The following is a 23742-nucleotide window of genomic DNA, read 5'->3' on the forward strand; positions in this document are numbered from 1 at the left end:
TTTCTGCCTACATCTCCCAGTGAGCACTAAGCTGAGCAAGGGGCAATTTAATATGACGTTTGTTTTGCGTTGGCACTATAAATCCCCTCCCCTTTCTTCGTCACATCCTCTTTCAAGTTGGTGTCCTCGCTTTAGTGGTAAGTCTTATAGTACGCTATCCCGAAACGAATCCAAACTAATCTGGAATAAATGGTTGGCATCCATTGCATCTAACAACTTTGTTATATATTTTATTGCAGACACATCTCCACAAGATGAGAGCAAAGGTAAATTGATGAATATCAACTTATTGGCGGGTTTTTGTTTGGCTCATTGTCACTACTCGTCAGTGGCTGGCTAACGCCAGACGAACCTTTTTCTAGCTTCCTTTATTTTTTAACTTAACTGGTGTACTAGTAGGTCTTTATCGCAGGGTTAGCCTCGTCCATGGCTATATATCTATATCTATCGTTACTAACAAAAATGTTAACGCAACAATTTCAACAAATCTTAAGGAGTTGGTCGCTCAATCGAAAATTAATTGGGCCCAAATCTATGGCATTCACATGACTGGACAGGGGCACTTGCCCGCCCACATGTTTAATAGGCTTGATTATGCCACAGCTGCCAGGGATTATTTTGGCGAAGGGGAAATGCTAATAACGAATGTCAACATTTGTCCACAAAATAAGAGGAATTAGCTTTTTGTTTGAGATTTCTAGGCTCATTTCAGCTCATGAAACGTGGGGACCAACACATTACATGTTGCGTTTATTTTTCTTTTGTGTAGTTAAATTAAGTTAAAACGGCCCAGTGGCACATGAAAGGTACTAGCAATGTTGCTTTTGATGTCTTTTGTAGCCTGCAGTAATGCAACATGTTAGTGATTTCTAGTGCCATGTTTAACTTCGCTGCATGTTTTGAATAATCTCAAATCATGCTCAGCATGTTAACAAAATACTTGGCTTGTTTTGAATGTGGATTTTCACTTGACAAGTGTTACTTTTTATTACAGTGGAGGAAGAAGCGTATGCGCAGGTAAGAATCATTCTTTGCCTTAATTCATATGTTGGATAGGAATTGTACTAGTTGTCATTAGCCAAGCATGGTGCTCCGTGTATACAGAGCAGTTGATACACTGCAAGATTGGCTGGACGTTTTACTATGAGAATCATGCTTAGCACAATTTCAGGCTCATTTAGTTCAATTCTGGGTGTATACTTTTTGTCATTGAGTACTGGTGGAGACTTAATCATTGTTAAAGTCCCTACAGTTACTTTGCAATCTCAACTGATATGGCTGTGTAGTTTTGCATGTAATGTAGTGCTGTTCACTCATTGTCACTCTTGTCTGTAGGCTGAAGCGTAAAAGGCGAAAGATGAGGCAGAGGTCTAAGTAGACTGGCCCATCCATACCCTACAGCTGTCCTCTCCAAGCCCCCTCTGGTGACTGAAGACTGCAGTCCATGATGTGAAGAGCTGAACATGGTCTGAAGCAAATGTTGCAATGGCGTAAAGGACAGATCCCAGCTACCCAGTCTTCTACTCTACAAATGGCTGCTGGCTGACTACTAGAGAATGGCGAGGAAGACCTGAGAATTAAATCTTTGGTCGTTTTTAATTCTGGCCTTATACCATCTGCCCTGCACAGCTGATTTGTTGTAAAGACCATAATAAATCTTTGGTTTACTAACTACATTGCTCCCTGTTTGATTTATTGGTTGTGTCTTTCAAGCCACATGTGTTAGCCCTACAGTATCCTTATGAGAACGAGGCAACTCTTGAAACCATGTTGCAGCACACTTAGTTTGTGAAATGCCTTTGGGTATTGATATGGGTTCACGTTCTTGAGTCTACTTAAGGGTAGCCTTTGGGGGGGGGTATAATACGATCGTGCTTAGTGTGAAACGTGGGTTCCTGTTTTCAAACATTTAATAGTACTATGACAAATACAATAGTTTAGGATTTAGATCAAATGAATGGAATGGCAGTTTTGGCGCTCTTATCTAGTGGGCTTCAAATCAAATTTTATGTAAACAAAGTGGCTAGTGATACATGTATTGCAAAGACGCAGTAGATATAGAGTACAGTATATACATGAGATTAATAATGTAGGGTATGTAAACATATTAGGTAGCATTGTTTAAAGTGGCTAGTGATATATTTTACATAATTTCCCATCAATTCCCATTATTAAAGTGGCTGGAGTTGAGTCAGTGTGTTGGCAGCAGCCACTCAATGTTAGTGATGGCTGTTTGTTATGGTGAGTGGCTGTTTTTCAGTCTCTCGGTCCCAGCTTTGATGCACCTGTACTGACCTCGCCTTCTGGATGATAGCGGGGTGAACAGGCAGTGCCTCGGGTGGTTGTTCTTGATCTTTATGGCCCTCCTGTGACATCGGGTGGTGTAGGTGTCCTGGAGGGCAGGTAGTTTGCCCCCCGGTGATGCGTTGTGCAGACCTCACTACCCTCTGGAGAGCCTTACGGTTGTGGGCGGAGCAGTTGCCATACCAGGCGGTGATACAGCCCGACAGGATGCTCTCGATTGTGCATCTGTAGAAGTTTGTGAGTGCTTTTGGTGACAAGCTGAATTTTTTCAGCCTCCTGAGGTTGAAGAGGCGCTGCTGCGCCGCCTTCACGATTCTGTGTGGGTGGACCAATTCAGTTTGTGATGTGTACGCCGAGGACCTTAAAACGTACTACCCTCTCCACTACTGTTCCATCAATGTGGATAGGGGGGTGTTCCCTCTGCTGTTTCAGATCCAACTAATGGGAACATGTCCACCACTAAACTAATTCCAAGCCCCAAAATGCATAATTCTGAGAAGATTAACTCAGTCCACTTGGGCTCGACAGTGAGTCGTTTTGGATGCTTACCCTGCTATAGAAAACCACAGGATATGGCCGACGACCGGGGTGGAGGCGACAATATCGACATGGGCAATCAGCTACAACTCTTACCCGGTACAAAGGTCTTTAATTGCATTGGTAGACTAGTGTACTGAAGCATACGTTGGTTATTGTAATGGGACCTTAAACGCATCTGTTTTCTATTCAAAGAAACGAGGCCATACTTCATGTGACAGCATAATGAACTCATTCAATCACTGTCGTAGTGAAGCTAATTTTCACGGATTGAATGCTTTCATTAAAATTTATCTTGCTAGTTACATAACTGAGAAATGTCTCGTTAGCTAGCTACCTTGCATGCTAATGTCATTTAATTCCCAGCTGCTAGTCATGCCAGTCTACTAGTAATAGCTTGCCAAACCTAGGTTTTCTGTGATTATCTTCCAAATGCATCTTCATGTCCAACAGGTTATTGTTAACGCAATGACTCGGGAAATTGTTTTGCAATGGGGCAAGTGAAAGTGAAAGTACATATTTGCTTTCTTATGGTCACTTTGACTATAATTCTTACATAAAATTAAGAGGATGAGATGGGGACAGTGAGGATGAAGAAAAACCAAGCATAAACTTTGACCCGAGTCTTCCAACTTCACATGCTGTGGGTTTCATATTTACATCTACAAAGTATTGTTGTACAGCTGTATCATTGAGTATAGAGTTCTTGGTTTTCTACACTGCACTAGTGCTTCGGCCCCCCTCCTCCCAGTACGATGACGACAGCTGTCAGACCATCCCAGTGCTTCCATTCACCGCCATCATGCTTATCCCTGGACAGACCCTGCCGCTGCAGCTCTTCAGACTGCAGGAGGTCAGCATGATGCGCAACATCATCCAGAGAGACCGCACATTTGCTGTGCTCGCACACAGGTATAGAGTGAAGGGAGGGAGAGAAGCAGAGGGTGGGAAGAATGGACTCTGTTTAGGGTGATCACATATCCCAGATTGTGCCGGACAGCCCCGCATTTTGGCCCTTTGTCCCGCAACCAAACAATCATGTCCCGCATTTTATCAACACATTTGAGCACTTTGCTGATGTCAATGCTGTGAATTGAGTACCCCATGATGGGGGTGGTGCTATGGTAAGGGCAGGCATAAGCTACGGACAACGAACACAATTGCATTTTATCGATGTCAATTTGAATTCCATTCATCCAACGCCATCACCTCATGTTTCAGCCTGATAATGCACAGCCTCATGTTTGAATCAGTGATGGAAAAAGTACTCAATTGTCATAAGTAAGTAAAGATACCTTAATAGAAAATGACAAAGGTAAAAGTAAAAATACTACTTGAGTGAAAGTATTTAGTTGTATATATACTTATCAAAAGGAAATGGAATTGCTCAAATGTACTTATCTATCAAAAGTAAAAGTATAAACCATTTAAAATTCCTTATATTAAGCAAACCAGAAGGCACAATTAATTTTTTATTGGCGGGTGGCCTGGGGCACACTATAACACAAAGTATTTGTGTTTAGTGAGTCCACCAGATCAGAGGCAGTAGGAATGACCAGGGATGTTCTCTTTATAAGTGTGTGAATTGGACCATTTTCCTGTCAAAATGTAACAAGTCATTTTGGGTGTCAGGAAAAATGTATGGAGTAAAAAGTACATTATTATATTTAGGAATGTAGAGAAGTAAAAGTTGTCAAAATTATAAATAGTAAAGTACAGATACCCCCGGAAACTACTTTAGTAGTAGTTTAAAGTATTTTTACTTAAGTACTTTACACCACTGATTTGAATGCATTGGACTGGTGTCGTGTGTGTGATCACAGTAGAGTGTTCTTAATTAGATGTGTGTGGCTGTCTGTACCTCTCACCTTACCCTCCAGTGACAGGCGAGGTGCATGCAGAGTTTGGGACGACAGCTGAAATCTATGCTTATCGGGAGGGGCAGGAGTACGGCATCGAGACTGTCAAAGTGAAGGTAGTCGGACAGCAGCGGTTCAAGGTCCATGAGATCAGAACCCAGGCAGATGGGTGAGTGAAAACAAATGTTACTGAACAGAACCACCTGAAACCTTGTAGAACCTGGGCAGAGTAATGAGTGAAACAGCTTATAGACAGAAGACAAATCTATCCAATCTGTCTGTCACTTGAGCTTCTTCTCTAAATGTAATCATCATTCTCACTTTCATAAAGGCATTATTATCTTCATGGCCTTATAAGTAGAGATGGGCCTTGTCCGAAATCCACCTTGCCAACTTCTTACTAAAACTACATACGGTGTACTAATAGTACTGCATACTAGATCTTACTGTTTAATAAAAACACATGCATTAAGCAACAAATATTAACATATTACTCATCCATACTGAGAAGATGTCATCTATTGCTCAATCACGCTTGTTCCCCGCCATTTGTACATTTTTGTAGAGTGCATCCCCTATTCTGATTATCAGCTGTTATCAAACACACGTGTGTGTAAAAAATATGATTCTCTTCCTCAATAGTGTGCAGCAAATTCTACTAGATGAAACGCAGAAATTAGTATGACATCCTGGCATTTAAAACATACTCAATTTAAAAAAAATGTCACATACTATAAAACGTTCTATTTTCACATACCCTAAAAGCCTACTATTTATAATGCAGGTATGGTTATTCTGACATGGCCTCTATGTACAGTATGAATGAGCAACAAATATTTAGCAAGTTATTCCACAAGATGGCACACTCATTATTTTTATCCTTTTAGTAGAAAAGCACATTAGACACTATGGGGAGGTGATATAATATACTAGCCTTTTAAACAATATATATACTGACAAAAGCACATACAGTGCCTTCAGAACGTTTTCATACACCTTGACTTATTCCATATGTTGTTGTTACAGCCTGAATTCAAAATGGGTAAGAAAATAAATACATTTAATCCATCTTCACACAATACCCCATAATGACGAAGTGAAAACATATTTTTGGAAAAGTTTACAGAAATATCTCATTTATGTAAGTATTCACACCTCTGAGTCAATACTTTGTAGAAGCTCCTTTGGAAGCGATTACAGCTGTAAGTCTCTATGAGCGTTCCACCCACACCTGGATTGTGCAACATTTGCCCGTTATTCTTTTCAAAATTCTTCAAGCTCTGCCAAATTGATTGTTGATCATTGCTTATACAACCATTTTCAGGTCTTGCCATAGATTTTAAAGTAGATTTAAGTCAAAACTGTAACTCAGCCACTAAGGAACATTCACTCTCTTGGTAAGCAACTCCAGTGTAGATTTGGCCTTCTGTTTTAGGTTATTGTTCTACTGAAAGGGGAATTAATCTCCAAGTGTCTGGTGGGCAGCAGACTGAACCATGTTTTCGTCTAGGATTTTGCCTGTGCTTAGTTCCATTTATTTTTTTTATCCTGAAAAACTCCATAGTCCTTAATGATTACAAGCATACCCATACCATGATGCAGCCACCGCTATGCTTTAAAATATTGAGAGTGGTACTTAGTCATGTGTTGCATTTGACCAAAACATAACACTTTGTATTCAAGACAAAAAATCCATTGTGTTGTCACATTTTTTGCAGTTACTTTAGTGCCTTTCAACATTGTATAAAATATTCTGGGCCCTCAGTTTTCCATGCCAGTGAACTTCGGTCAGACACAACTGTAGGCTATTTGCGCAAGGATAAGAAGCAGTGCTTGACTTGGGCAGGAGCTCAGAGCTGAGTACTGTCACTTAAAATGTTCTACTGCTTGAGCTCCTGTTCCTCTTATAAAATATTACCTCAAAAATATTGTGGAGCTCTTGTACCTAAAATATAAACAGTACCAGCACCCAAAATGAGTACTGGAATGTATTTCAGTCCAAGTCAAGCACTGATAAGAAGTAATCAGGTAGGCCTATTTTATGAAGTTTCCACTGGATCAGAGCATGATATTTTCCCCTTTCACACTGAGTGTGAAAGGCCTACTGAGCCTATAGGCCTACTTCTATGTATAATCAGGCCAGGTAGCCTATAGGCCTACTTCTATGCATAATCAGGTCAGGTAGCCTATAGGCCTACTTCTATGCATAATCAGGCCAGGTAGCCTATAGGCCTACTATGTACAATCAGGCCAGGTAGCCTATAGGCCTACTATGTATAATCAGGCCAGGTAGCCTATAGGCCTACTATGTACAATCAGGCCAGGTAGCCTATAGGCCTACTATGCATAATCAGGCCAGGTAGCCTATAGGCCTACTTCTATGCATAATCAGGCCAGGTAGCCTATAGGCCTACTTCTATGCATAATCAGGCCAGGTAGCCTATAGGCCTACTTCTATGCATAATCAGGCCAGGTAGCCTATAGGCCTACTTCTATGCATAATCAGGCCAGGTAGCCTATAGGCCTACTTCTATGCATAATCAGGCCAGGTAGCCTATAGGCCTACTTCTATGCATAATCAGGCCAGGTAGCCTATAGGCCTACTTCTATGCATAATCAGGCCAGGTAGCCTATAGGCCTACTTCTATGCATAATCAGGCCAGGCAGCCTATAGGCCTACTATGTATAATCAGGCCAGGTAGCCTATAGGCCTACTTCTATGCGTGCGCGTCCTTACTCAACATTGACAGAAGCGCTCCAAACAAAAGACAATGACTAAATTTACAAAACTCATAAATGGAGTGAAACGAACCAAAACCTGTTTCTCACAAATGTAGTATAGGTTGTGCACTCTGCAAACAATATGTCCACTCCGACAATGATAATGAGAAGACTGGAATAATAATATTGAATGCATTAACAGAAATGACCTTTGCCAAAGTAACAAACATTGTAGATTCGAATTATAGGAATTAATGTTAAATGTACAACTGGTGCTAAAATATTCATACCCCTTGACTTTTTCCACATTTTGTTAGGTTACAGCCGTGTTCTAAAATTGATTAAATCGTTTTTTCCCCATCTTTCTACACACAATACCCCATAATGACAGAGCAAAAACAGATTTTTAGAAATGTATTACAAATTTAAAAAACTGAAATATCACATTTACATAAGTATTCAGACCCTTTACTCAGTACTTTGTTGAAGCACCTTTGGCAGTGATTACAGCCTAGAGTCTTCTGGGGTATGATGCTACAAGCTTGGCACACCTGTATTTGGGGAGTTTCTTCCATTCATGTCTGCAGATCCTTTCAAGCTCTATCAGGTTGGATGGGGAGCGTTTCTCTACAGCTATATTCAGGTCTCTCCAGAGATGTCCGATCAGTTTCAAGTCTGGTCTCTGGCTGGGCCACTCAAGCACATTCAGAGACTTGTCCCCAAGCCACTCCTGCGTTGTCTTGGCTGTGTGCTTAGGGTCGTTGTCTTGTTGGAAGGTGAACCTTCATCTCAGCCAAAACCAGATGGATGGTGTATCGCTGGAACTGAAATTCGAGCTGGTCTGCGCATGCCTGTAGTGCCTTGCTGCTGACACCGTCTGGACCATATGATTTTTGTGGGTTGACACATTGAATGTATTTCTTGATGTCATTCACAGAGATCTGTATATCAACAGCTGGTATGCTGTCTATACTGTCCAAGGCTACTTTCTGCTTCAATGTAAAATCACACATCAAAAAGAAAGGAGGACCAAGGCACTCTTCATATAATTAATTAAAATGCCTTTATTAATACTTATTAGTATATGAAGAGTGCCTTGGTCCTCCTTTCTTTTTGATGACCAATTTACCCCTTTTACCAAAGAGCACCTTCTATCTACCAAAATGTACTATTGTATACCTTAGTAGCGCTTCCCTTCCTCCTCTTTCTACTAGTAAAATCACACATGTCAAACCGACAATAGAAACTGTTCAAATAATTTGCAAACGCAAGGTCATTTTCGACAATGTATCTTTGGTTTGGAGCCCTTGTCACGCTTTCCTACTGACCTTGTCCTTGAAAAGGTTTTCTCATTTGTCTTTGTATGCTGCCTTGCACTCCTTGATTTTGCTTTTCTTTGTTAAAGCTGCAATATGTAACTTTTGGGGGACCTGACCAAATTCACATAGAAATGTGTGTTACAGATCTGTCAATCGCATTGAAAGCAAGTCAAAAGCTGTAGATTTGTTCTATGTTCTATGAAATGGCGCAGCAAATTCTGGATAGTGCATCTTTAATAAGCTTAAACTTGTCATTCGATTTTTCTATAGGCTATTGATATTGTTTGTTCTCTCATTATTAGACCTTTGGCTACCTTATGTTTTTACCTTATGTCATTCAAATAACTTTTTGAGATAGAACTCTGTTATATTCATTGTTTGACCGGGAGAAAGCCATGCATAAAGTTATTAACCTTAGGCTATGAATATGACTGAAGGCTATCAAATGGAGAGAAGGGAAAATAGGCTACATTCTTTTAAAACAGCTAGACCGAAGACTCTATAGACACACTGTAGCCTTATGCCCATGCATTTGACAGAGAGAGAAAGTATTTTCTGACTGGGCATTTTGTGCTGCTTTGGTGAATTCTCTGCTCTCTTTGGCCTGCATTCCTCTCTTGCTATATAACATATTTATTGGAACAGGCTATAGGAATAGGCAAATTACTCGGAATGTCGCTTGTGTGCTGCCCTGCTGTGCGCTGTGACACTAAATGTTTTACTGCGTGGCGCCAGTGAAGTTCAAATATGCGAAACCATCGTCTGTCTCATCACTATGAGACCTGGTCGGTCTTTGTCATGGAGAGAGAGTTCCTAATGTTTTGTACAGTCAGTATGTACCACTGTTCACATGATATACTACACATACTCTACTACCCTCATAATCTAGCTTTAAATGAGACATCACATATCTTAAACAGGACTTCTCAAATGCTTTGGGGCCGGGGACCCCTTTTATGATAGCAAATTCACCAATGACCACCTCATAACACAACTCGAGAGAGAGAAATAGCATACAGGGTGTTTTACTATGACTTTGGCAGTGCATGGTCGGACGAACCATGGTCCGAACCCTGGGAAGAAACATTTTTTCATGGGGCAGATAGATGTTTTGTTGTTGCAGCTTTAAAGCTAATATCCTGCAATTCTAAAATAATTGCCATGATGCAGATAGAAAACTTTGCCATTTCAAAGCTTAAATTACAGTGCATTTATGTCAACAATTTTAATTTTTTTGGTGTTATGCTGAAATATGTATAATTGGTGGAGTACTGTGGATACCAATATCCCTGTGAGCTTCCCAGGTCCATGTTGCCCAGGGTTAAGAACATCCATTGTAGATTAATAATATTACATTGTATTGCATTACATACTTTTAACTTATTCCACAGATCCCTACGCCAAAAGTAGTTTAATGTGTTAGTAATATTCATAAAAAAATGTAATGTCCAAAAAAAGAGATCTAGCTGTGGACCCCCTGCAGTACCTCCGTGGACCCTGGTTTGAGAACCCCTGCCTTAAAATATTACCTTATATGTCTGTGTATGTTGTTCTGTTGATGGTGAAGTCATGCACCGTCTGTTATCACACACTCTTGAAGTTAACAAACAGAGTGTGGTGGTAGTGACAGGGTGTGGAGAATAGGAGCGGTGGGAAGGTTAATTGTTTGTTAGGGGGATGTTTAACATGCAGAGGTAGTGGTGACAGTTTTCGGTGGCGAGACACACACGGAACATGAGACGCATTTTCAACTGTAGGCCCAATCTTATGGAGTGTTCAGATACACTTGTTTTGTTTAGAACAGACATGCTTTTCTCTCATGTGGAAAAGGAATAATGTCCCCTCTATATATAGTTGCTCCCTCCTGAATGTGACCTGCAACCCAGTGTTGTTTGTGTAACACAAGGCATATGAATGAAGATGTTCTCCTGCTGAGGTGATGGTTTCTGTGTGTTTGCCTGTGTGGCCTCCCTGGGTCTACTCCCTCTATGACTCTGTGTACTCAACACTGTTCTATAGGTTAGTGTCTTAACCTCTCAGGGCTAGATATACAGTCCATTCAGAAAGTATTCAGGCCCCTTCACTGTTTCCACATTTTGTTACGTTTCAGCCTTATTTTTAAATGGATTACATACATTTTTTTCCTCTTAAAATCTACTCACAATACCCCATAATGGATAAGCAAAAAACAATTTTTTAGACATTTTTGGAAATAAATAAAAACTGAAATACCTTATTTACCTAAGTATTCAGACCCTTTGCTATGAGATTAGAAATTGAGCTCAGGTGCATCCTGTTTCCATTGATCATACTTGATATTTTTACAACTTGATTGCAATCTACCTGTGGTAAATTCAATTAATTGGACATGATTTGGAAAGGCGCACACTTGTCTATATAAGGTCCCACAGCTGACAGTGCATGTCAGAGCAAAAACCAAGACATGAGGTCGGAAGAATTGTCCTTAGAGCTCCGAGACAGAATTGTGTCGAGGCACAGATCTGGGGAAGGGTACCAAAACATTTCTGCAGCATTGAAGGTCCTCAAGAACAGAGTGGCTTCTATCATTCTTAAATGGAAGAAGTATGGAACCACCAAGACTATTCCTAGACCTGGTCACCTGGCCAAACTGAGCAATCGGGGGAGGCGGGTCTTGGTCAAAGAGGTGACCAAGACCCCGATGGTCACTCTGACAGAGCTCCAGAGTTTCTCTGTCGAGATGGGATAACCTTCCAGAAGGACAACTATCTCTGCAGCACTCCACCAATTGGACTTTATGGTAGAGTGGTCAGACGGAAGCCACTCCTCAGTAAAAGGCACATGACAGCCCGCTTGGAGTTTGCCAAAAGGCACCTAAATGACTCTCAGATCATGAGAAACAAGATTCTCTGGTCTGATGAAACCAAGATTGAACTCTTTGGCCTGAATGCCAAGTGTCACATCTGGAGGAAACCTGGCACCATCCCTATGGTGAAGCATGGTGGGGGCAGAATCAAGTTGTGGTGATGTTTTTCAGCAGCAGGGACTGGGAGACTAGTCAGGATAGAGGAAAAGATGAACGGAGCAATACAGAGAGATCCTTGATGAAAACCTGCTCCAGAGTGCTCAGGGCCTCAGCCTGGGGCGAAGGTTCACCTTCCAACAGGACAACGGTCCTAAGCACACAGCCAAGACAACGCATGAGTGGGTTCGGGACAAGTCTCTGAATGTGCTTGAGTGGCCCAGCCAGAGCCCAGACTTGAAACTGATCGGACATCTCTGGAGAGACCTGAATATCAAATCAAATCAAATCAAATCAAATCAAATTTTATTTGTCACATACACATGGTTAGCAGATGTTAATGCGAGTGTAGCGAAATGCTTGTGCTTCTAGTTCCGACAATGCAGTAATAACGAGCAAGTAATCTAACTAACAATTCCAAAAAAAACTGTCATACACAGTGTAAGGGGATAAAGAATATGTACATAAGGATATATGAATGAGTGATGGTACAGAGCAGCATAGGCAAGATACAGTAGATGATATCGAGTACAGTATATACATATGAGATAAGTATGTAAACCAAGTGGCATAGTTAAAGTGGCTAGTGATACATGTATTACATAAGGATGCAGTCGATGATATAGAGTACAGTATCAACGTATGCATATGAGATGAACAATGTAGGGTAAGTAACATTATATAAGGTAGCATTGTTTAAAGTGGCTAGTGATATATTTACATCATTTCCCATCGATTCCCATGATTAAAGTGGCTGGAGTAGAGTCAGTGTCATTGACAGTGTGTTGGCAGTAGCCACTCAATGTTAGTGGTGGCTGTTTAACAGTCTGATGGCCTTGAGATAGAAGCTGTTTTTCAGTCTCTCGGCCCCAGCTTTGATGCACCTGTACTGACCTCGCCTTCTGGATGGCAGCGGGGTGAACAGGCAGTGGCTCGGGTGGTTGATGTCCTTGATGATCTTTATGGCCTTCCTGTAGCAAGGTGTCCTGGAGGGCAGGTAGTTTGCCCCCGGTGATGCGTTGTGCAGACCTCACTACCCTCTGGAGAGCCTTACGGTTGAGGGCGGTGCAGTTGCCATACCAGGCGGTGATACAGCCCGCCAGGATGCTCTCGATTGTGCATCTGTAGAAGTTTGTGAGTGCTTTTGGTGACAAGCCGAATTTCTTCAGCCTCCTGAGGTTGAAGAGGCGCTGCTGCGCCTTCCTCACGATGCTGTCTGTGTGAGTGGACCAATTCAGTTTGTCTGTGATGTGTATGCCGAGGAACTTAAGACTTGCTACCCTCTCCACTACTGTTCCATCGATGTGGATGGGGGGGTGTTCCCTCTGCTGTTTCCTGAAGTCCACAATCATCTCCTTAGTTTTGTTGACGTTGAGTGTGAGCGACGCTCCCCATCCAACCTGACAGAGCTTGAAAGGATCTGCAGAGAAGAATCTGAGAAACTCCCCAAATACGGATGTGCCAAGCTTGTAGCTTCACACCCAAGAAGACTCAAGGCTATAATCGGTGCCAAAGGTGCTTCAACAAAGTACTGAGTAAAGGGTCTGAATACTCATGTAAATGTGATATTTCTACATTAGCAAAAATGGCTAAAAACCTGTTGTTTCTTTGTCATTATGGGGTATTGTGTGTAGATTGATGAGGGGGAAAAAATATTTCATCCATTTTATAATACGGCTGTAACGTAACAAAATGTGGAAAAGGTCGAGGTCTGAATACTATCTGAATGCACTGCAACTACTGTGTGTACACAGACAGAACATTGCCAATGGAACTTGATTTGAGCTGATTTATTCCATAATGTGTTTTAGAAAAATACTTTACCAGTTAAGTGACGACACACATCCTGTTTGTAACCTTGTTTCTTGTGTTTGTCCCCCAGGAGACTCTGATGAACAGAGTGAAGAGACAGCTCCATGAGTGGGACGAGAACCTCAAGGATGATTCCCTCCCCACAAACGCTATAGGTACAACTCCCCTAAAGGCTACTGTATATTTCTGCCACCAAAACTATCATATTTTTAGGTACTTCTTCCAACCTCTCAGATTTAAATCCTGAACTGTAACCTACCATCTCCCCATCCCTCCTTCCTATCAGATTTCTCCTACAGAGTGGCAGCCTGTTTGCCCATAGACGATGCCCTCCGGCTCCAGCTGCTGAAGATGGGCAGTGCTGTGAGCTGGACATCATGAGCACACAAAGACAGACAGACACAGAGCCATAAATACACATAAATACACTAAACCTTGCAATTTAAAGGCCAAGCACACTGCTCAACGCATGAACCAGGCGAGGACTTGTTCATCTGTCTGACACACAGAGCCTTATCCACACACTGTTTGATATGTACCCCTACACCCACCACGAATCCATCCAGCTGTACCCACTGTACCCCAACTGATCTGGTCTAATCTCTTACCCCTACTCCTCCCTGTTGTTCTGTGGCAGACACCCGTCTCTCTCTCTATGTGCTAGTGTTATATTTAGCCACCGCCTATTTTAATTTTACCTTTATTTAACTAGGCAAGTCGGTTAAGAACAAATTCTTATTTTCAATGACGGCCTAGGAACAGTGTGTTAACTGCCTGTTCAGGGGCAGAACGACAGATTTGTACCTTGTCAGCTCGGAGGTTTGAACTTGCAACCTTCCGGTTACTAGTCCAACGCTCTTAACCACTAGGCTACCCTGCCACCCCCAAAAGTGATGATAATTTCCCCTCTCTTGAGGTGGTAGGTGAGAGATGCTGCCTTCTTTTGTGAGCTCTCCCATGCATTGAGAGCTGTGCAAGTGTTAAAACACCTCTTCTCTAATCCATCCCTCCATCCTCACCCTCCTCATCGTCGCTCTGACTAGAGCTGGAACAATAAGCCGAAAATTACAGACGCTGACATTGCCTTGCTCTTATCGAAGCATTTTGCTGATGTTGGTAATTTTCTGTGATTTTGCTGCAAAATGTTCTTGTTCTTAAAATCATTATTTGGTCAACAATAATAGCCTATGCATTATGTATATTCCTGCTATGAAAGTACAGTTGAAGTCAGAAGTTTACATACAACTTAGCCAAATACATTTGAACTCAGTTTTTCACAATTCCTGACATTTAATCCTAGTAAAAATCCCTGTTTTAGGTCAGTTAGGATCACCACTTTATTTTAAGAATGTGAAATGTCAGAATAATAGTAGAGAGAATGATTTATTTCAGCTTTTAGTTCTTTCATCACCTTCCCAGAGGGTCAGAAGTTTACATACACTCAATTAGTATTTGGTAGCATTGCCTTTAAATTGTTTAACTTGGGTCAATCGTTTCAGGTAGCCTTCCACAAGCTTCCCACAGTAAGTTGGGTGAATTTTTGGCCATTCCTCCTGACAGAGCTGGTGTAACTGAGTCAGGTTTGTAGGCCTCCTTGCTCGCACATGCTTTTTCACTTCAGTTGAGGTCAGGGCTTTGTGATGGCCACTCTCTAATACCTTGACTTTGTTGTCCTTAAGCCATTTTGCCACAACTTTGGAAGTATGCTTAGGATCATTGTCCATTTGGAAGACCCATTTGCAACCAAGCTTTAGCTTCCTGAGTGACTTCTTGAGATGTTTCTTCAATATATCCACATCATTTTCCCCCCTCATGATGCCATCTATTTTGGGAAGTGCACCAGTCCTTCCTGCACCAATGCACCCCCACAACATGATCCTGTCACCCCCGTGCTTCACGGTTGGGATGGTGTTCTTCGGGTTGCAAGCCTCTCCCTTTTTCCTCCAAACATAACGATGGACATAATGGACAAACAGTTCTATTTTTGTTTTATCAGACCAGGGGACATTTCTCCAAAAAGTACCATCTTTGTCCCCATGTGCAGTTGCAAACCGTAGTCTGGCTTTTTTATAGCGGTTTTGGAGCAGTGGCTTCTTCCTTGCTGAGTGGCCTTTCAGGTTATGTCGATATAGGACTCGTTTCACTGTGCATATAGATACTTTTGTACCTGTTTCCTCCGGCATCTTCACAAGGTCCTTCGCTGTTGTTTTGGGATTGATTTGAAGTTTTCGCACCAAAGTACGTTCATCTCTAGGAGACAGAACGCGTCTCCTCCCTGAGCGGTATGACGGCTGCGTGGTCCAATGGTGTTTATACTTGCATACTATTCTTTGTACAGATGAAAGTGGTACCTTCAGGCATTTGGAAATTTCTCCCAAGGTTGAACCAGACTTATTGGCTGATTTCTTTTGATTTTCCCACGATGTCAAGCAAAGAAGCACTGAGTTTGAAGGTAGGCCTTGAATTGCATCCACAGGTACACCTCCGATTGACTCAAATGATGTCAATTAGCTTATCAAGAGCTTCAAGAGCCATGACAATTTTTTATGGACTTTTCCAAGCTGTTTAAAGGCACAGTCAACTTAGTATATGTAAACTTCTGACCCACTGCAATTGTGACACAGTGAATTATAAATTAAATAATCTGTCTGTGAACAATTGTTGGAAAAAGTACTTGTGTCATGCACAAAGTAGATGTCCTTACTGACTTGCCAAAACTATAGTGTGTTAACAAGAAATTTGTGGAGTGGTTGAAAAACAAGTTTTAATGACTCCAACCTAAGTGTTTGTAAACTTCAACTGTAGTTTGCTGTTGCTAGCTAATTTGTCCTCGGATATAAACATTTGGTTGTTATTTTACCTGAAATGTACAAGGACCTTATTTGTTGTTGCTGGATATTGGTAAAATATTGACCCATTTTAACTCATGCAAAATCGTGTGTCCCCCTACTCTGACAATTAATCCACAGATTAAAGGGGAAACTGAGTTGATTTCTAGTAATCTCTCCTTGTTCAGTCTTCTTTTCTACTTCTGTGGATTTTATATGGCAGTTGGCAACCAACATTAAGGAGCGTTACTGTAACTGACTGGACTGGCGTATGGACCTCCATCTTTCAATCACCCATGTGGGTATATGCTCCTAAAATCCAATGAGGAGATGGGAGAGGAGGGACTTGTAGCGTGTCAGGCGTCTAAAAACGCAGACACTCGTTGACCCACACAGAAGCAGTTTGGATGAAATAATTGATTAACATGTATGTGTACATTTATTTTGCAACACTCGCGCATGCAACACAGGCTATTTCACAGCAGTTTAGATGGTACAATGATTCTCTAAACTATATACTTGCTTAAGCTAACTGAGTTTTTGGGGCGGCAGGTAGCGTATTGGACAGAGCTTTGGGCCAGTAGCCGAAAGGTTGCTAGATCGAATCCCTGAGCTGCAAGGTCAAAATCTTTCGTTCTGCCCCAAGTCAGTTAACACACTGTTCCTAGGCCATCATTGTAAATAAGATTTGTTCGTAACTGACTTGCCAAGTTAAATAAAGGTTAAATAAATAAAAAAATGTAAAAGGAAATAGTATTTTAGCAACCAAGAAGTGGTGGTGGAATTTCTACATTTCTAGACCCATTAAATGTAACAATAACTTGAATCTATAAAACCTCAAATAATATGGAGTTTCTCATCAATGTCCCTGAACACTCAACACTTTATCTATGGGGTCATCAGAGTGGCGTGCGTGCGCACGCAAGGAAGGGTTAAGCAAGTTCGTGTCTCTTGTTTGACATTCATCTAGTTAAGTTTCATAACCATCTCTCTGGCTACTGTCCCATTCTGTCTGTCTACACTGTCTGATTCGACCTGGGTCATTCTAGAATATTTGTAGTTTTAATGTATTCGTATACTTTAATATCTGAATGTCATTTGTACACCCAATTCGGCAGTTTTTTGTACAGTGTGGTTCAGATAATAAACCCTGGTCTCCTCCCCTCCACACACACACACCTGCAGCTTGTCTCTGTATGGCCCCATGGCAGCCTATGTTAACTCCCACGGTCCATGAGACCCTGACTGTCTACAAAACCAGCAACCTCAACCTGGTCCGCAGGCCGTCTACGCTCCACAGCTGGTTTCCAGGGTAACCCCTCTCTATACATGCCTCACACACATACATTCCCCACACTATAGAAACTCACCCACAGCCTTACACTCACAAATTATATTCTCAAGTGACACACATGTCCAAGGCTCTTGGGCTCCCCTGGGTTCTCAGTGGTTCTGTTATGTTACGTAAGGAATCTTCAACCAAAGCCACTCGTCAGTCCTCAGCGCTCCTGTGTTTGCCTCCTGTAATAATGACAGCAATAACTTCCTCCACTTATCCTCCCCATGGGCTGGCACTGGTCAAGATGAGTCTTATTCAAGTCCTCTGTGGGGAGCTATGGAGGAGGAAGAAACCTCTCTGCCACACTGCTCTTCTGGTGAAGCGTGTTATTACAGCCTGTTGTTCTGAGAAGACATGTTGTGGAGAGAGCAACAGACACACGACATGACAGATTTAGGCTGTTTATTGGTGTCTTTCATCTGTTAATTGCAAGTGCTTCTTTGTGATAATTGTTATTCAAATGGTAGGTTGTTGCCAGGACGAGAACCCTGAGAAACGTCTTAATTGAACAGGTGTCAGATGGGAGTGGAGTGGTTTGTCTGTGTGCCTTCCCTCCTTTGCCTGGCCTGCCGCCATTCCTACGTGACCGCCAGTAAGGGCTTTAGTCTGAGGAGAAAATGGAGAGGTGATGAGAGAGGGCATTGTATTGAATTGACACAGTCTGTGTTCTTTCTCTATGTAATATCTGTGCATGAGAGCATCAGAAAGTCCCAGGCCTCTATTAGCAATGCTATCTGGTATGCCATATACTGTGTGATGAGGGGAATTGGAAGACTAGGTTATTAGTTTCTGTCAGATGCCTTATGTCAACAATAAGAAGTGAGGCATGCTGCACAAATCCGTAAGGACTGATTGAAGTTATTTCTGCCTCTCTCGCTCGCTCCTCCCCCCTCCCTCAGGTATGCCTGGACGATCGCTCAGTGTCAGATCTGTGGCTCCCACATGGGCTGGAAGTTCACGGCCACCAAGACGGACTTGTCCCCTCCTCGTTTCTGGGGCCTGACCCGCTCAGCAATGCTGCCCCGCATCCCCCAGACAGGTGGCCAGGAGGGGGACGAGGGCTCACTATCAACCTGCTCTAAACCATAGGTGTGACTTTGCATGCAGTATCCAGCTAGGTGTGTATAGGGTTATAGACTCCGATCAAGAGGACCTTTGGTGCCCAGAATCTCTAAACAAACAAATCAATAGAAAGCGACTCTGGGATGCTGGCCTTCTAGGCAGAGTTGCAAAGAAAAAGCCATATCTCAGCCCGGCCAATAAAAATAAAAGATTAAGATTGGCAAAAGAACACAGACACAGGACAGAGGAAGATTGGAAAGAAGTGTTATGGACAGACAAATCTTAAGTTTGAGGTGTTCAGATCACAAAGAAGAACATTCGTGAGACACAGAAACATTGAAAAGATGCTGGAAGAGTGCTTGACGCCATCTGTCAAGCTCGGTGGAGGCAATGTGATGGTCTGGGGGTGCTTTGGTGGTGGTAAAGTGGGAGATTTGTACAGGGTAAAAGGGATCTTGAAGAAGGAAGGCTATCACTCCATTTTGCAACACCATGCCATACCCTGTGGACGGCTCTTAATTGGAGCCAATTTCCTCCTACAACAGGACAGTGACCTAAAGCACAGCTCCAAACTATGTTTCTTCCCTAACTTTTTAGGGAAGAAGCAGTCAGCTGGTATTCTGTCTATAATGGCCAGCATATTCACCAGATCTCAATCCTATTGAGCTGTTGTGGAAGCACCTTGACCGTATGGTTTGTAAGAAGTGCCCATCAATCCAACTTGGGAGGTGCTTCAAGAAGCATGCAGTGAAATCTCTTCAGATTATCAAATTGACAACTAGAATGCCAAAGGTCTGCAGGTCTTTAATTTATGCAAATGGAGTATTCTTTGACGAAAGGACACAATTATTAATTCAATTAAAAATCATTATTTATATAACTTTGTCAACGTCTGGACTATATTTCCTATTCATTATGCAACTAATTTCATATATGTTTTCATGGAAAACAAGGACATTTCTAAGTGACCCCAAACTTTTGAACGGTAGTGTACATCAGTGTGACCCGCTGTTCCGTTGGCGGTAACATCTGTGACAATTAGCTACAAACACATCTTGACATGTCAATATGCCTCAATGCGTACTGTGTGTATGTGTGCGTGCGTGTGGTGTGGTGTGTGTATCTACATGTATTAAGGAAATTGCTGTCCTTTTGTATTTGTTTGTCCTCAGTGGCAGCCCCAGGTGACCTGATTGCTTCAGGTCAATACAGTGTAAGGGCCAATATCCATCACCATGGGGGATGAGTAATAGAACCATGTCTCACAGGGCTGGTGAACACATTATTAGTCTTCCATTTTTATTCAGCAGCCATATTACCCTGCATCCCAGTGCTGGCTTGCCTCTGAAGTTATGCTGGGTTGGGCTAGATGGGAGACCAGATGCTGCAAGAAGTGGTGTTGGAGGGCCGATAGGAGGCAAACTGTTTTTTATCCTCCTAATCAGGGACTGATTCTGACCTGGAACACCAGGTGAGTGCAATTAATTAGCAGGCAGAAACAAATAACGGAAGTGTTTCGGCTCTCCAGGACCGGAATTGAGCAGCCCTGTGTGTAGTCTGACACACTAATGCCCCTGAATGTTTTCAGTGTTCTACTGTAGCTCAAATTAAAGTAAGGAGCATACTTGTTTGTTCTTTGGCATATGTGGAGGTGCACATGTTCCTGCAGTCCATCTCAGCAGACTCAGCAGGGCTTTTTAGAAGCTAGTAGACACTCTTCTCACTTCACTGTTGTAACCAACAAAGGAACACCAGGCACTCCTCAGACCGAAACTACAGCTATAGAGAGATGCAGCATGTATGAAAAACCTTTCGACAGAATGGGGTAAAAGTGAAAAAGAGTGAAAATGGAAAGGTGGGAAGAAAAGGGATGGCAGGAATCCACTCTGTACCGAGTATCCATATGTCATTTCCAGTAATTGGTGAGCATGTGAGTGGACTTGACTTGTGTGTCTGCGCTGTGTGTTGTAGGCATACAGGTACACGTGCAACACAGTGTGCTGGCTTGGTCAGTGCTTTCCTGGTAGCCTCCTGTCGCTGGCCCAGCGAGGGGCTAACCAGAGAGAGTGGATACTGAGTGTGTGACTGACCTCTGGGAGATGTATTTAAAGTACTATTCTTCCTGCACTTTACTATTGATATTTTGGACAACTTTTTAATTCACTACATTCCTAAATAAATAATGTACTTTTTACCCCATAAATGTTCCCTGACACACAAAAGTACTCGTTACAATTTGAATGCTTAGCAGGACAGGAAAATTGTCCAATTCACACACTTTTGAAGAGAACATCCCTGCTCATTCATACTGCCTCTGATCTGGTGGACTAAACACACATGCTTTGTTTGTAAATTATGTCTGAGTGTTGGAGTGTGCCCGTGGCTATCCGTAAATTGAAATAGAAGAGTGTGTCATCTGGTTTGCTTACTATAAGGAATTTGAAACGATTTATACTTTTGATACTTTAGTATATTTTAGCAATTACATTTACTTTTGATACTTAAGTATATTTAAAACAAAATACTTTAAAACTTTTACTCAAGTAGTATTTTAAAGGGATTTTACTTGAGTGATTTTCTAATAAATTATCTTTACTTTGACTTAAATATGACAATTGGGCACTTTTTTTACCACTGTCTGCTACTGTAACAGCCCCAGTGCCTGGCTTGTGTCTCTAGTCTTCCTGGCTGTGATTCTGGTCTGAATCACTTTTATCTTGCTCGACTCTATCTTAACACTTAGCCAACTACTCTCATTTTATTCCATTGGCATGGCCATAATGAATGTCATCCAAGATACACTACATGACCAAAATTATGTGGACACCTGATCGTGGAACTTCTCATTCCAAAATCATGGGTATTAATATGGAGTTGGTCCCCCCTTTGCTTCTATAACAGCCTCCACTCTTCTGGGAAGGCTTTCCACTAGATGTTGGATTATTGCTGCAGGGACTTGCTTCCATTCGGCACACAAGAGCAATAGTGAGGTCAGGCACTGATGTGTGGTGATTAGGCCTTGCTCGCAGTCAGCGTTCCAATTCATCCCAAAGGTGTTCGATGGGGTTGAGGTCAGGTCTCTGTGCAGGCCAGTCAAGTTCTTCCACACCGATCTCGATAAACATTTCTGTATGGACCTCACTTGGTGCACAGGGGCATTGTCATTTTGAAACAGCAAAAGGGCCTTCCCCAAACTGTTGCCACAAAGTTGGAAGCACAGAATTGTCTAGAATGTCATTGTATGCTGTAGCATTAAGATTTCCCTTCTCTGGAACTAAGGGGCTTAGCCCGAACCATTATTCCTCATCTACCAAACTTTACAGTTGGCACTATTCATTCCGGCAGGTAGCATTCTCCTGGCATCCGCCAAACCCAGATTTGTCTGTCGGACTGCCAGATGGTGAAACGTGATTAATCTCTCCAGAGAACACGTTTCCACTGCTCCAGAGTCCAATGGGGGCGGGCTTTATATTACTCCAGCCGGTGCTTGGCATTGCGCATGGTGATCTTAGGCTTGTGTGCAACTGCTCAACCATGTAAACCCATTTCATGAAGCTCCCGACTAACAGTTGTTGTGCTGACGTTGCTTCCTGGGGCAGTTTGGAACTCGGTAGTGAGTGTTGCAACTGAAGACAGACAATGATTTTTACGAGCTTCAGGACTCAGCGGTCCAGTTCTGTGACCTTGTGTGGCCTACAACTTCGCAGCTGAGCCGTTGTTGCTCCTAGACGTTTCCACTTCACAATAACAGCACTTACAGTTGACCGGTGGCAGCTCTTACGGGCAGAAATCTGACAAACTGACTTGTTGGAATGGTGGCATCCTATCACGGTGCCACGTTGAATGTCACTGATCTCTTCAGTAAGACCATTCTACCGCCACTATTTGTCTATGGAGATTGCATGGCTCTGTGCTCAATTTTATAGACCTGTCAGCAACGGGTGTGGCTGAAATAGCCAAATGGACTAATTTGAAGGGGTGTCCACATACTTTGTATATGTAGTGTATATCTCTCCATTTGTTACTCATTCCTTCTCCCCCACCTCTTTTTTAACATTACTGTTATCAGGGAGTCATACTGAGACCAAGGTCTCTTTTACAGATGAGCCCTGAATTACATACTGAGACCAAGGTCTCTTTTAAAGATGAGCTCTGAATTACATACTGAGACCAAGGTCTCTTTTACAGATGAGCCCTGAATTACATACTGAGACCAAGGTCTCTTTTACAGATGAGCTCTGAATTACATAAATTACAGACATCAATATAAATACAAAATGTAAGCAGAAAGAAAAACACAGTCATAAAAAACAAACAGATGAATCAGTAATAAGATCCTCAATCAGCTTTCTGAATTGTCCTAGAGGCACCAGAACATCACATTTAACAACATTTGGAACATTTTTCCAGAAATAAGGTGTAAAATAACTAAAAGCTGATTTACCTAACTCATTAGTGACCAAAGGAGTTTCCAGAGTTAGCCATCCCTGAGACTGGGTGTGTTAAATCGTATGTTTAAAGTTTAGTAAAGATATTAGGTACAGTGGGACTTTTTCTAAAAGGGCTTTATAAATGAAAACATATCAATGTATCAACCTATGTGACATCAAAGAAGACCAACCAACTTTCTGGTAGAGAATGCAGTGATGATAGGAACATCGACTGAATAATCTGCTTTCTACTATATTTCTATAGAAGAAGACCATTTTTATTCTCAGCTTCATAACAAATTCATCAATATGCTTTTCAAAAGAACACTTCATCTGTCAAAGTAGATATGCTTAAATCATCAGAGTTTTATGCACTCTAGAGAACAACATACAGTGCATTTGGAAAGTATTCAAACCCCTGACTTTTTCCAGATTTTTGTTACGTTACAGCCTTGTTCGAAAAGTGAATAAATAGTTTTTTCCCTCATCAATCTACACACAATATCCCATAATGACAGAGCAAAAACAGT

At 42.0% G+C, this 23742-nt stretch overlaps 1 long non-coding RNA gene and 1 pseudogene across 1 annotated transcript; both read left to right on the top strand.

Annotated features, from left to right (window-relative positions):
• Positions 1–50: 50 nt before the first annotated feature.
• LOC112254615 lies at positions 51–1674 on the top strand. The gene is made up of 4 exons (XR_002954173.2): positions 51–137; positions 240–266; positions 995–1017; positions 1336–1674. It is a non-coding gene; the product is annotated as an uncharacterized LOC112254615 (long non-coding RNA).
• A 987-nt stretch (positions 1675–2661) lies between these two features.
• On the top strand, positions 2662–19209 carry LOC112255279 (annotated as a pseudogene).
• The last annotated feature ends 4533 nt before the right edge of the window (positions 19210–23742 follow it).

Source organism: Oncorhynchus tshawytscha, linkage group LG07, assembly GCF_018296145.1.
Source record: "Oncorhynchus tshawytscha isolate Ot180627B linkage group LG07, Otsh_v2.0, whole genome shotgun sequence".
In the NCBI taxonomy this organism is placed as follows: domain Eukaryota; kingdom Metazoa; phylum Chordata; class Actinopteri; order Salmoniformes; family Salmonidae; genus Oncorhynchus; species Oncorhynchus tshawytscha.